The 10,492-nt window shown below is 42.2% G+C and overlaps 34 non-coding genes across 34 annotated transcripts; all 34 read right to left on the reverse strand.

Moving 5' to 3' along the window:
* Nucleotides 1-15: 15 nt before the first annotated feature.
* On the reverse strand, nt 16-87 carry TRNAR-CCU (transfer RNA arginine (anticodon CCU)). Its single transcript has one exon. It is a non-coding gene; the product is annotated as a tRNA-Arg (tRNA).
* Nucleotides 88-290: 203 nt separating this feature from the next.
* Nucleotides 291-362, reverse strand: TRNAW-CCA (transfer RNA tryptophan (anticodon CCA)). Its single transcript has one exon. It is a non-coding gene; the product is annotated as a tRNA-Trp (tRNA).
* A 341-nt stretch (nt 363-703) lies between these two features.
* Nucleotides 704-775, reverse strand: TRNAW-CCA (transfer RNA tryptophan (anticodon CCA)). Its single transcript has one exon. It is a non-coding gene; the product is annotated as a tRNA-Trp (tRNA).
* Nucleotides 776-842: 67 nt separating this feature from the next.
* TRNAW-CCA (transfer RNA tryptophan (anticodon CCA)) lies at nt 843-914 on the reverse strand. The gene has a single exon. It is a non-coding gene; the product is annotated as a tRNA-Trp (tRNA).
* A 67-nt stretch (nt 915-981) lies between these two features.
* Nucleotides 982-1,053, reverse strand: TRNAW-CCA (transfer RNA tryptophan (anticodon CCA)). The gene has a single exon. It is a non-coding gene; the product is annotated as a tRNA-Trp (tRNA).
* A 203-nt stretch (nt 1,054-1,256) lies between these two features.
* TRNAW-CCA (transfer RNA tryptophan (anticodon CCA)) lies at nt 1,257-1,328 on the reverse strand. Its single transcript has one exon. It is a non-coding gene; the product is annotated as a tRNA-Trp (tRNA).
* A 476-nt stretch (nt 1,329-1,804) lies between these two features.
* TRNAW-CCA (transfer RNA tryptophan (anticodon CCA)) lies at nt 1,805-1,876 on the reverse strand. Its single transcript has one exon. It is a non-coding gene; the product is annotated as a tRNA-Trp (tRNA).
* Nucleotides 1,877-2,080: 204 nt separating this feature from the next.
* Nucleotides 2,081-2,152, reverse strand: TRNAW-CCA (transfer RNA tryptophan (anticodon CCA)). The gene has a single exon. It is a non-coding gene; the product is annotated as a tRNA-Trp (tRNA).
* Nucleotides 2,153-2,355: 203 nt separating this feature from the next.
* On the reverse strand, nt 2,356-2,427 carry TRNAW-CCA (transfer RNA tryptophan (anticodon CCA)). Its single transcript has one exon. It is a non-coding gene; the product is annotated as a tRNA-Trp (tRNA).
* A 341-nt stretch (nt 2,428-2,768) lies between these two features.
* TRNAW-CCA (transfer RNA tryptophan (anticodon CCA)) lies at nt 2,769-2,840 on the reverse strand. The gene has a single exon. It is a non-coding gene; the product is annotated as a tRNA-Trp (tRNA).
* Nucleotides 2,841-2,907: 67 nt separating this feature from the next.
* TRNAW-CCA (transfer RNA tryptophan (anticodon CCA)) lies at nt 2,908-2,979 on the reverse strand. Its single transcript has one exon. It is a non-coding gene; the product is annotated as a tRNA-Trp (tRNA).
* A 67-nt stretch (nt 2,980-3,046) lies between these two features.
* On the reverse strand, nt 3,047-3,118 carry TRNAW-CCA (transfer RNA tryptophan (anticodon CCA)). Its single transcript has one exon. It is a non-coding gene; the product is annotated as a tRNA-Trp (tRNA).
* Nucleotides 3,119-3,321: 203 nt separating this feature from the next.
* TRNAW-CCA (transfer RNA tryptophan (anticodon CCA)) lies at nt 3,322-3,393 on the reverse strand. The gene has a single exon. It is a non-coding gene; the product is annotated as a tRNA-Trp (tRNA).
* Nucleotides 3,394-3,597: 204 nt separating this feature from the next.
* On the reverse strand, nt 3,598-3,669 carry TRNAW-CCA (transfer RNA tryptophan (anticodon CCA)). The gene has a single exon. It is a non-coding gene; the product is annotated as a tRNA-Trp (tRNA).
* A 67-nt stretch (nt 3,670-3,736) lies between these two features.
* Nucleotides 3,737-3,808, reverse strand: TRNAW-CCA (transfer RNA tryptophan (anticodon CCA)). The gene has a single exon. It is a non-coding gene; the product is annotated as a tRNA-Trp (tRNA).
* Nucleotides 3,809-4,283: 475 nt separating this feature from the next.
* TRNAW-CCA (transfer RNA tryptophan (anticodon CCA)) lies at nt 4,284-4,355 on the reverse strand. The gene has a single exon. It is a non-coding gene; the product is annotated as a tRNA-Trp (tRNA).
* Nucleotides 4,356-4,422: 67 nt separating this feature from the next.
* TRNAW-CCA (transfer RNA tryptophan (anticodon CCA)) lies at nt 4,423-4,494 on the reverse strand. The gene has a single exon. It is a non-coding gene; the product is annotated as a tRNA-Trp (tRNA).
* Nucleotides 4,495-4,969: 475 nt separating this feature from the next.
* TRNAW-CCA (transfer RNA tryptophan (anticodon CCA)) lies at nt 4,970-5,041 on the reverse strand. The gene has a single exon. It is a non-coding gene; the product is annotated as a tRNA-Trp (tRNA).
* A 67-nt stretch (nt 5,042-5,108) lies between these two features.
* TRNAW-CCA (transfer RNA tryptophan (anticodon CCA)) lies at nt 5,109-5,180 on the reverse strand. The gene has a single exon. It is a non-coding gene; the product is annotated as a tRNA-Trp (tRNA).
* A 475-nt stretch (nt 5,181-5,655) lies between these two features.
* Nucleotides 5,656-5,727, reverse strand: TRNAW-CCA (transfer RNA tryptophan (anticodon CCA)). The gene has a single exon. It is a non-coding gene; the product is annotated as a tRNA-Trp (tRNA).
* A 615-nt stretch (nt 5,728-6,342) lies between these two features.
* Nucleotides 6,343-6,414, reverse strand: TRNAW-CCA (transfer RNA tryptophan (anticodon CCA)). Its single transcript has one exon. It is a non-coding gene; the product is annotated as a tRNA-Trp (tRNA).
* Nucleotides 6,415-6,754: 340 nt separating this feature from the next.
* Nucleotides 6,755-6,826, reverse strand: TRNAW-CCA (transfer RNA tryptophan (anticodon CCA)). The gene has a single exon. It is a non-coding gene; the product is annotated as a tRNA-Trp (tRNA).
* Nucleotides 6,827-7,029: 203 nt separating this feature from the next.
* Nucleotides 7,030-7,101, reverse strand: TRNAW-CCA (transfer RNA tryptophan (anticodon CCA)). Its single transcript has one exon. It is a non-coding gene; the product is annotated as a tRNA-Trp (tRNA).
* Nucleotides 7,102-7,307: 206 nt separating this feature from the next.
* TRNAW-CCA (transfer RNA tryptophan (anticodon CCA)) lies at nt 7,308-7,379 on the reverse strand. The gene has a single exon. It is a non-coding gene; the product is annotated as a tRNA-Trp (tRNA).
* A 479-nt stretch (nt 7,380-7,858) lies between these two features.
* TRNAW-CCA (transfer RNA tryptophan (anticodon CCA)) lies at nt 7,859-7,930 on the reverse strand. Its single transcript has one exon. It is a non-coding gene; the product is annotated as a tRNA-Trp (tRNA).
* Nucleotides 7,931-8,132: 202 nt separating this feature from the next.
* Nucleotides 8,133-8,204, reverse strand: TRNAW-CCA (transfer RNA tryptophan (anticodon CCA)). Its single transcript has one exon. It is a non-coding gene; the product is annotated as a tRNA-Trp (tRNA).
* Nucleotides 8,205-8,271: 67 nt separating this feature from the next.
* TRNAW-CCA (transfer RNA tryptophan (anticodon CCA)) lies at nt 8,272-8,343 on the reverse strand. The gene has a single exon. It is a non-coding gene; the product is annotated as a tRNA-Trp (tRNA).
* Nucleotides 8,344-8,549: 206 nt separating this feature from the next.
* TRNAW-CCA (transfer RNA tryptophan (anticodon CCA)) lies at nt 8,550-8,621 on the reverse strand. Its single transcript has one exon. It is a non-coding gene; the product is annotated as a tRNA-Trp (tRNA).
* Nucleotides 8,622-8,688: 67 nt separating this feature from the next.
* Nucleotides 8,689-8,760, reverse strand: TRNAW-CCA (transfer RNA tryptophan (anticodon CCA)). The gene has a single exon. It is a non-coding gene; the product is annotated as a tRNA-Trp (tRNA).
* Nucleotides 8,761-8,965: 205 nt separating this feature from the next.
* TRNAW-CCA (transfer RNA tryptophan (anticodon CCA)) lies at nt 8,966-9,037 on the reverse strand. The gene has a single exon. It is a non-coding gene; the product is annotated as a tRNA-Trp (tRNA).
* A 344-nt stretch (nt 9,038-9,381) lies between these two features.
* On the reverse strand, nt 9,382-9,453 carry TRNAW-CCA (transfer RNA tryptophan (anticodon CCA)). Its single transcript has one exon. It is a non-coding gene; the product is annotated as a tRNA-Trp (tRNA).
* A 67-nt stretch (nt 9,454-9,520) lies between these two features.
* On the reverse strand, nt 9,521-9,592 carry TRNAW-CCA (transfer RNA tryptophan (anticodon CCA)). Its single transcript has one exon. It is a non-coding gene; the product is annotated as a tRNA-Trp (tRNA).
* Nucleotides 9,593-9,658: 66 nt separating this feature from the next.
* TRNAW-CCA (transfer RNA tryptophan (anticodon CCA)) lies at nt 9,659-9,730 on the reverse strand. Its single transcript has one exon. It is a non-coding gene; the product is annotated as a tRNA-Trp (tRNA).
* Nucleotides 9,731-9,797: 67 nt separating this feature from the next.
* TRNAW-CCA (transfer RNA tryptophan (anticodon CCA)) lies at nt 9,798-9,869 on the reverse strand. The gene has a single exon. It is a non-coding gene; the product is annotated as a tRNA-Trp (tRNA).
* Nucleotides 9,870-10,492: the final 623 nt, after the last annotated feature.

Here is a 10,492-nt window from a genome sequence, read left to right on the forward strand (position 1 = left end):
ATTTTATTATTTAATTGACCCGGACGTGATTCGAACACGCAGCCTTCTGTTCAGGAGTCAGACGCGCTACCATTGCGCCACCGAGCCCCCTGAACGAAGGTTAAATTGGTAGAATTTCCATAAACAACGTTAAAACTAATTTTTATTATTTGTTTGACCCGGACGTGATTCGAACAAGCAGCCTCCTGATCTGGAGTCAGACGCGCTACCATTGCTCCACCGCTCCCTTTACGAAGGTTTAATTGGTAGAATTTTATAAACAATTTAAAACCTAATTTTTATTATTTCTATGACCCGGACGTGATTCGAACACGCAGCCTCCTGATCTGGAGTCAGACGCGCTACCATTGCGCCACCGAGCCCTTTGAACGAAGGTTTAATTGGTAGAATTCTAAAAACAACTTAAAAACTGATTTTTATTATTTCTTTGACCCGGACGTGATTCGAACACGCAGCCTTCTGATCTGAAGTCAGATGCGCTACCATTGCGCCACCAAGCCCCCTTTAAGAAGGTTTAATTGGTAGAATTCTAAAAACAACTTAAAAACTGATTTTTATTAATTCTTTGACCCGGACGTGATTCCAACAGGCAGCCTTCTGATATGGAGTCAGACGCGCTACCATTGCGCCACCGAGCCCCCTTTAAGAAGTTTAATTGGTAGAATTCTATAAACAACTTAAAAACGAAGTTTTATTATTTCTTTGACCCGGACGTGATTCGAACACGCAGCTTTCTGATCTGGAGTCAGACGCGCTACCATTGCGCCACCGAGCCCCCTGAACGAAGGTTAAATTGGTAGAATTTCTATAAAAAACGTAAAAACTAAATTTTATTATTTGTTTGACCCGGACGTGATTCGAACACGCAACCTCCTGATCTGGAGTCAGACGCGCTACCATTGCGTCACCGAGCCCCCTGAACGAAAGTTTAATTGGTAGAATTTCTATAAACAACGTAAAAACTAAATTTTATTATTTAATTGACCCGGACGTGATTCGAACACGCAGCCTCCTGATCTGGAGTCAGACGCACTACCATTGCGCCACCGAGCCCCCTGAACGAAAGTTAAATTGGTAGAATTTCTATAAACAACGTAAAAACTAATTTTTATTATTTGTTTGACCCGGACGTGATTCGAACAAGTAGCCTCCTGATCTGGAGTCAGACGCGCTACCATTGCGCCACCGATCCCTTTACGAAGGTTTAATTGGTAGAATTTTATAAACAATTTAAAACGTAATTTTTATTATTTCTATGACCCGGACGTGATTCGAACACGCAGCCTTCTGTTCTGGAGTCAGACGCGCTACCATTGCGCCACCGAGCCCCCTTTACGAAGGTTTAATTGGTAGAATTCTAAAAACTATTAAAAACTGATTTTTATTATTTCTTTGTCTCGGACGTGATTCCAACACGCAGCCTTCTGATATGGAGTCAGACGCGCTACCATTGCGCCACCGAGCCCCCTTTACGAAGTTTAATTGGTAGAATTCTATAAACAACTTAAAAACTAAGTTTTATTATTTCTTTGACCCGGACGTGATTGGAACACGCAGCCTTCTGATCTGGATCAGACGCGCTACCATTGCGCCACAGAGCCCTCTGAACGAAGGTTAAATTGGTAGAATTTCCATAAACAACGTAAAAACTAATTTTTATTATTTGTTTGACCCGGACGTGATTCGAACAAGCAGCCTCCTGATCTGGAGTCAGACGCTCTACCATTGCGCCACCGATCCCTTTACGAAGGATATATTGGTAGAATTTTATAAACAATTTAAAACCTAATTTTTATTATTTCTATGACCCGGACGTGATTCGAACACGCAGCCTTCTGTTCTGGAGTCAGACGCGCTACCATTGCGCCACCGAGCCCCCTTTACGAAGGTTTAATTGGTAGAATTCTAAAAACTATTAAAAACTGATTTTTATTAATTCTTTGTCTCGGACGTGATTCCAACACGCAGCCTTCTGATATGGAGTCAGACGCGCTACCATTGCGCCACCGAGCCCCCTGAACGAAAGTTAAATTGGTAGAATTTCTATAAACAACGTAAAATCTAAATTTTATTACTTAATTGACCCGGACGTGATTCGAACACGCAGCTTTCTGATCTGGAGTCAAACGCGCTACCATTGCGCCACCGAGCCCCCTGAACGAAGGTTAAATTGGTAGAATTTCCATAAACAACGTTAAAACTAATTTTTATTATTTGTTTGACCCGGACGTGATTCGAACAAGCAGCCTCCTGATCTGGAGTCAGACGCGCTACCATTGCTCCACCGCTCCCTTTACGAAGGTTTAATTGGTAGAATTTTATAAACAATTTAAAACCTAATTTTTATTATTTCTATGACCCGGACGTGATTCGAACACGCAGCCTCCTGATCTGGAGTCAGACGCGCTACCATTGCGCCACCGAGCCCTTTGAACGAAGGTTTAATTGGTAGAATTCTAAAAACAACTTAAAAACTGATTTTTATTATTTCTTTGACCCGGACGTGATTCGAACACGCAGCCTTCTGATCTGAAGTCAGATGCGCTACCATTGCGCCACCAAGCCCCCTTTAAGAAGGTTTAATTGGTAGAATTCTAAAAACAACTTAAAAACTGATTTTTATTAATTCTTTGACCCGGACGTGATTCCAACAGGCAGCCTTCTGATATGGAGTCAGACGCGCTACCATTGCGCCACCGAGCCCCCTTTAAGAAGTTTAATTGGTAGAATTCTATAAACAACTTAAAAACGAAGTTTTATTATTTCTTTGACCCGGACGTGATTCGAACACGCAGCTTTCTGATCTGGAGTCAGACGCGCTACCATTGCGCCACCGAGCCCCCTGAACGAAGGTTAAATTGGTAGAATTTCTATAAAAAACGTAAAAACTAAATTTTATTATTTGTTTGACCCGGACGTGATTCGAACACGCAACCTCCTGATCTGGAGTCAGACGCGCTACCATTGCGTCACCGAGCCCCCTGAACGAAAGTTTAATTGGTAGAATTTCTATAAACAACGTAAAAACTAAATTTTATTATTTAATTGACCCGGACGTGATTCGAACACGCAGCCTCCTGATCTGGAGTCAGACGCACTACCATTGCGCCACCGAGCCCCCTGAACGAAAGTTAAATTGGTAGAATTTCTATAAACAACGTAAAAACTAATTTTTATTATTTGTTTGACCCGGACGTGATTCGAACAAGCAGCCTCCTGATCTGGAGTCAGACGCTCTACCATTGCGCCACCGATCCCTTTACGAAGGATATATTGGTAGAATTTTATAAACAATTTAAAACCTAATTTTTATTATTTCTATGACCCGGACGTGATTCGAACACGCAGCCTTCTGTTCTGGAGTCAGACGCGCTACCATTGCGCCACCGAGCCCCCTTTACGAAGGTTTAATTGGTAGAATTCTAAAAACTATTAAAAACTGATTTTTATTAATTCTTTGTCTCGGACGTGATTCCAACACGCAGCCTTCTGATATGGAGTCAGACGCGCTACCATTGCGCCACCGAGCCCCCTGAACGAAAGTTAAATTGGTAGAATTTCTATAAACAACGTAAAATCTAAATTTTATTACTTAATTGACCCGGACGTGATTCGAACACGCAGCTTTCTGATCTGGAGTCAAACGCGCTACCATTGCGCCACCGAGCCCCCTGAACGAAGGTTAAATTGGTAGAATTTCTATAAAAAACGTAAAAACTAAATTTTATTTTTTGTTTGACCCGGACATGATTCGAACACGCAGCCTCCTGATCTGGAGTCAGACGCGCTACCATTGCGCCACCGAGCCCCCTGAACGAAAGTTTAATTGGTAGAACACTAAAACAACTTAAAAGCTGATTTTTATTATTTCTTTGACCCGGACGTGATTCGAACACGCAGCCTTCTGATCTGGAGTCAGACGCGATACCATGGCTCCACCGATCCCTTTACGAAGGTTTAATTGGTAGAATTATAAAAACTATTAAAAACTGATTTTTATTAATTCTTTGTCCCGTACGTGATTCCAACACGCAGCCTCCTGATCTGGAGTCAGACGCGCTACCATTGCGCCACCGAGCCCCCTTTACGAAGTTTAATTGGTAGAATTCTATAAACAACTTAAAAACTAAGTTTTCTTATTTCTTTGTCCCGGACGTGATTCGAACACGCAGCCTTTTGATCTGGATCAGACGCGCTACCATTGCGCCACAGAGCCCCCTGAACGAAGGTTAAATTGGTAGAATTTCCATAAACAACGTAAAAACTAAATTTTATTATCTGTTTGACCCGGACGTGATTCGAACACGCAGCCTTCTGATCTGGAGTCAGACGCGCTACCATTGCGCCACCGAGCCCCCTGAACGAAGGTTAAATTGGTAGAATTTCTATAAAAAACGTAAAAACTAAATTTTATTTTTTGTTTGACCCGGACATGATTCGAACACGCAGCCTCCTGATCTGGAGTCAGACGCGCTACCATTGCGCCACCGAGCCCCCTGAACGAAAGTTTAATTGGTAGAGCACTAAAACAACTTAAAAGCTGATTTTTATTATTTCTTTGACCCGGACGTGATTCGAACACGCAGCCTTCTGATCTGGAGTCAGACGCGATACCATGGCTCCACCGATCCCTTTACGAAGGTTTAATTGGTAGAATTATAAAAACTATTAAAAACTAATTTTTATTAATTCTTTGTCCCGTACGTGATTCCAACACGCAGCCTCCTGATCTGGAGTCAGACGCGCTACCATTGCGCCACCGAGCCCCCTTTACGAAGTTTAATTGGTAGAATTCTATAAACAACTTAAAAACTAAGTTTTCTTATTTCTTTGTCCCGGACGTGATTCGAACACGCAGCCTTTTGATCTGGATCAGACGCGCTACCATTGCGCCACAGAGCCCCCTGAACGAAGGTTAAATTGGTAGAATTTCCATAAACAACGTAAAAACTAAATTTTATTATCTGTTTGACCCGGACGTGATTCGAACACGCAGCCTTCTGATCTGGAGTCAGACGCGCTACCATTGCGCCACCGAGCCCCCTGAACGAAGGTTAAATTGGTAGAATTTCTATAAAAAACGTAAAAACTAAATTTTATTTTTTGTTTGACCCGGACATGATTCGAACACGCAGCCTCCTGATCTGGAGTCAGACGCGCTACCATTGCGCCACCGAGCCCCCTGAACGAAAGTTTAATTGGTAGAGCACTAAAACAACTTAAAATCTGATTTTTATTATTTCTTTGACCCGGACGTGATTCGAACACGCAGCCTTCTGATCTGGAGTCAGACGCGATACCATGGCTCCACCGATCCCTTTACGAAGGTTTAATTGGTAGAATTATAAAAACTATTAAAAACTGATTTTTATTAATTCTTTGTCCCGTACGTGATTCCAACACGCAGCCTCCTGATCTGGAGTCAGACGCGCTACCATTGCGCCACCGAGCCCCCTTTACGAAGTTTAATTGGTAGAATTCTATAAACAACTTAAAAACTAAGTTTTCTTATTTCTTTGTCCCGGACGTGATTCGAACACGCAGCCTTTTGATCTGGATCAGACGCGCTACCATTGCGCCACAGAGCCCCCTGAACGAAGGTTAAATTGGTAGAATTTCCATAAACAACGTAAAAACTAAATTTTATTATCTGTTTGACCCGGACGTGATTCGAACACGCAGCCTTCTGATCTGGAGTCAGACGCGCTACCATTGCGCCACCGAGCCCCCTTTACGAAGGTTTAATTGGTAGAATTCTAAAAACTATTAAAAACTGATTTTTAATAATTCTTTGTCCCGGACGTGATTCCAACACGCAGCCTTCTGATATGGAGTCAGACGCGCTACCATTGCGCCACCGAGCCCCTTGAACGAAGGTTTAATTGGTAGAATTCTAAAAACAACTTAAAAACTGATTTTTATTAATTCTTTGACCCGGACGTGATTCCAACACGCAGCCTTCTGATATGGAGTCAGACGCGCTACCATTGCGCCACCGAGCCCCCTTTACGAAGTTTAATTGGTAGAATTCTATAAACAACTTAAAAACTAAGTTTTATTATTTCTTTGACCCGGACGTGATTGGAACACGCAGCCTTCTGATCTGGAGTTAGACGCGCTACCATTGCGCCACCGAGACCCCTGAACGAAGGTTAAATTGGTAAAATTTCTATAAAAAACGTAAAAACTAAATTTTATTATTTGTTTGACCCGGACGTGATTCGAACACGCAGCCTCCTGATCTGGAGTCAGACGTTCTACCATTGCGCCACCGATCCCTTTACGAAGGTTTAATTGGTAGAATTTTATAAACAATTTAAAACCTAATTTTTATTATTTCTATGACCCGGACGTGATTCGAACACGCAGCCTTCTGTTCTGGAGTCAGACGCGCTACCATTGCGCCACCGAGCCCCCTTTACGAAGGTTTAATTGGTAGAATTCTAAAAACTATTAAAAATTGCTTTTTATTATTTCTATGACCCGGACGTGATTCGAACACGCAGCCTTCTGATCTGGAGTCAGACGCGCTACCATTGCTCCACCGATCCCTTTACGAAGGTTTAATTGGTAGAATTTTATAAACAACTTAAAACCTAATTTTTATTATTTCTTTGACCCGGACGTGATTCGAACACGCAGCCTTCTGATCTGGAGTCAGACGTGCTACCATCGCGCCACCGAGCCCCCTGAACGCAAGTTAAATTGGTAGAATTTCTATAAACAACGTAAAAACTAAATTTTATTATTTAATTGACCCGGACGTGATTCGAACACGCAGCCTCCTGATCTGGAGTCAGACGCGCTACCATTGTGCCACCGAGCCCCCTGAACGAAGGTTAAACTGGTAGAAATTCTATAAACAACGTAAAAACTAAATTTTATTATTTCTTTGACCCGGACGTGATTCGAAAACGCAGCCTCCTGATCTGGAGTCAGAAGCGCTACCATTGCGCCACCGATCCCTTTACGAAGGTTTAATTGGTAGAATTTTATAAACAATTTAAAACCTAATTTTTATTATTTCTATGACCCGGACGTGATTCGAACACGCAGCCTTCTGATCTGGAGTCAGACGCGCTACCATTGCGCCACTGAGCCCCCTGAACGCAAGTTAAATTGGTAGAATTTCTATAAACAACGTAAAAACTAAATTTTATTATTTAATTGACCCGGACGTAATTCGAACACGCAGCCTCCTGATCTGGAGTCAGACGCGCTACCATTGTGCCACCGAGCCCCCTGAACGAAGGTTAAATTGGTAGAATTTCTATAAACAACGTAAAAACTAAATTTTATTATTTGGTTGACCCGGACGTGATTCGAACACGCAGCCTTCTGATCTGGAATCAGACGCGCTACCATTGTGCCACCGAGCCCCCTGAACGAAGGTTAAATTGGTAAAATTTCTATAAACAACGTAAAAACTAAATTTTATTATTTGTTTGACCCGGACGTGATTCGAAAACGCAGCCTCCTGATCTGGAGTCAGACGCGCTACCATTACGCCACCGAGCCCCCTGAACGAAGGTTTAATTGGTAGAATTCTAAAAACCACTTAAATACTGATTTTTATTATTTCTTTGACCCGGACGTGATTCGAAAACGCAGCCTCCTGATCTGGAGTCAGACGTGCTACCATTGCGCCACCGAGCCCCCTGAACGAAGGTTTAATTGGTAGAATTCTAAAAACCACATAAATACTGATTTTAATTATTTCTTTGACCCGGACGTGATTCGAACACGCAGCCTTCTGATCTGGAGTCAGACGCGCTACCATTGCTCCACCGCTCCCTTTACGAAGGTTTTATTGGTAGTATTTTATAAACAATTTAAAACCTAATTTTTATTATTTCTATGACCAGGACGTGATTCGAACACGCAGCCTCCTGATCTGGAGTCAGACGCGCTACCATTGCGCCACCGAGCCCCCTGAACGAATGTTTAATTGGTAGAATTTTATAAACAATTTAAAACCTAATTTTTATTATTTCTATGACCCGGACGTGATTCGAACACGCAGCCTCCTGATCTGGAGTCAGACGCGCTACCAATGCTCCACCGCTCCCTTTACGAAGGTTTAATTGTTAGAATTTTATAAACAATTTAAAACCTAATTTTTATTATAACTATGACCCGGACGTGATTCGAACACGCAGCCTTCTGTTCTGGAGTCAGACGCGCTACCATTGCGCCACCGAGCCCCCTGAACGAAAGTTAAATTGGTAGAATATCTATAAACAACGTAAAAACTAAATTTTATTATTTGTTTGACCCGGACGTGATTCGAACACGCAGCCTTCTGATCTGGAGTCAGACGCGCTACCATTGCGCCACTGAGCCCCCTGAACGCAAGTTAAATTGGTAGAATTTCTATAAACAACGTAAAAACTAAATTTTATTATTTAATTCACCCGGGCGTAATTCGAACACGCAGCCTCCTGATCTGGAGTCAGACGCGCTACCATTGTGCCACCGAGCCCCCTGAACGAAGGTTAAATTGGTAGAATTTCTATAAATAACGTAAAAACTAAATTTTATTATTTAATTGACCCGGACGTGATTCGAAAACGCAGCCTTCTGATCTGGAGTCAGACGCGCTACCATTGCGCCACCGAGCCCCCTGAACGCAAGTTAAATTGGTAGAGTTTCTATAAACAACGTAAAAACTAAATTTTATTATTTAATTGACCAGGACGTGATTCGAACACGCAGCCTCCTGATCTGGAGTCAGACGCGCTACCATTGCGCCACCGAGCCCCCTGAACGAATGTTTAATTGGTAGAATTTTATAAACAATTTAAAACCTAATTTTTATTATTTCTATGACCCGGACGTGATTCGAACACGCAGCCTTCTGATCTGGAGTCAGACTAGCTACCATTGCGCCACCGAGCCCCCTGAACGAAAGTTAAATTGGTAGAATTTCTATAAACAACGTAAAAACTAAATTTTATTATCTAATTGACCCGGACGTGATTCGAACACGCAACCTTCTGATCTGGAGTCAGACGCGCTACCATTGCGCCACCGAGCCCCCTGAACGAAGGTTAAATTGGTAGAATTTCTATAAACAACGTAAAAACTAAATTTTATTATTTCTTTGACCCGGACGTGATTCGAAAACGCAGCCTCCTGATCTGGAGTCAGACGCGCTACCATTGCGCCACTGAGCCCCCTGAACGCAAGTTAAATTGGTAGAATTTCTATAAACAACGTAAAAACTAAATTTTATTATTTAATTGACCCGGACGTAATTCGAACACGCAGCCTCCTGATCTGGAGTCAGACGCGCTACCATTGTGCCACCGAGCCCCCTTTACGAAGGTTTAATTGGTAGAATTCTATAAACAACTTAAAAACTAAGTTTCATTATTTCTTTGACCCGGTCGTGATTCGAACACGCAGCCTTCTGATCTGGAGTCAGACGCGCTACCATTGCGCCATCGAGCCCCCTGAACGCAAGTTAAATTGGTAGAGTTTCTATAAACAACGTAAAAACTAAATTTTATTATTTAATTGACCAGGACGTGATTCGAACACGCAGCCTCCTGATCTGGAGTCAGACGCGCTACCATTGCGCCACCGAGCCCCCTGAACGAATGTTTAATTGGTAGAATTTTATAAACAATTTAAAACCTAATTTTTATTATTTCTATGACCCGGACGTGATTCGAACACGCAGCCTTCTGATCTGGAGTCAGACTCGCTACCATTGCGCCACCGAGCCCCCTGAACGAAAGTTAAATTGGTAGAATTTCTATAAACAACGTAAAAACTAAATTTTATTATCTAATTGACCCGGACGTGATTCGAACACGCAACCTTCTGATCTGGAGTCAGACGCGCTACCATTGTGCCACCGAGCCCCCTGAACGAAGGTTAAATTGGTAGAATTTCTATAAACAACGTAAAAACTAAATTTTATTATTTAATTGACCCGGACGTGAGAGAGTATAGACGACCGTATACGCCAGTTTCACTGGCGTATAAAATCGTCTGGTGGGGAGAGGGGGGTTCGTTTCTTCCCCCCTTTTTCTATCTATCTCTTGCCTCTCGCTCTAGATGGTACCGTGTCAGAGGGAGGAAATATGGTTGGAGGGGGTTGACGTCACGTATCACGTGATGTTGTTGGCGGGAAATTTGAATTTGTAGGGTTTTTTTATCGTGTATTGGTATGACGTCACGTAATTTATTGGTGTTGAAGGCATTCAGTGTCCATATTGTTATTATTTTGGTGTATCTTTAGGATATTGTATACATTTAGGGGATGATTTATTGGTAATTATATAGGTTCAGTAGGCCCTTTCTACACACACCCTTCCCGTAATGTTGTTCTTTGTACGATTGTAAGGTCTCTTCATGTATGTTTATGTTTCTCTTATACTAAAGAACCAGTTTTAATTGAGATAAGGTCTACGTTGCAAAATACATTTACAAATTAAGCTACGACGCGGTTCTAGGTGTACTCATCTTTTGTGTATTGGTTATT

Source organism: Phalangium opilio, unplaced genomic scaffold (assembly GCF_054372755.1).
Source record: "Phalangium opilio isolate 3A_F unplaced genomic scaffold, DU_Popi_V2 ptg000098l_1, whole genome shotgun sequence".
Classification (NCBI taxonomy): Eukaryota; Metazoa; Arthropoda; class Arachnida; order Opiliones; family Phalangiidae; genus Phalangium; species Phalangium opilio.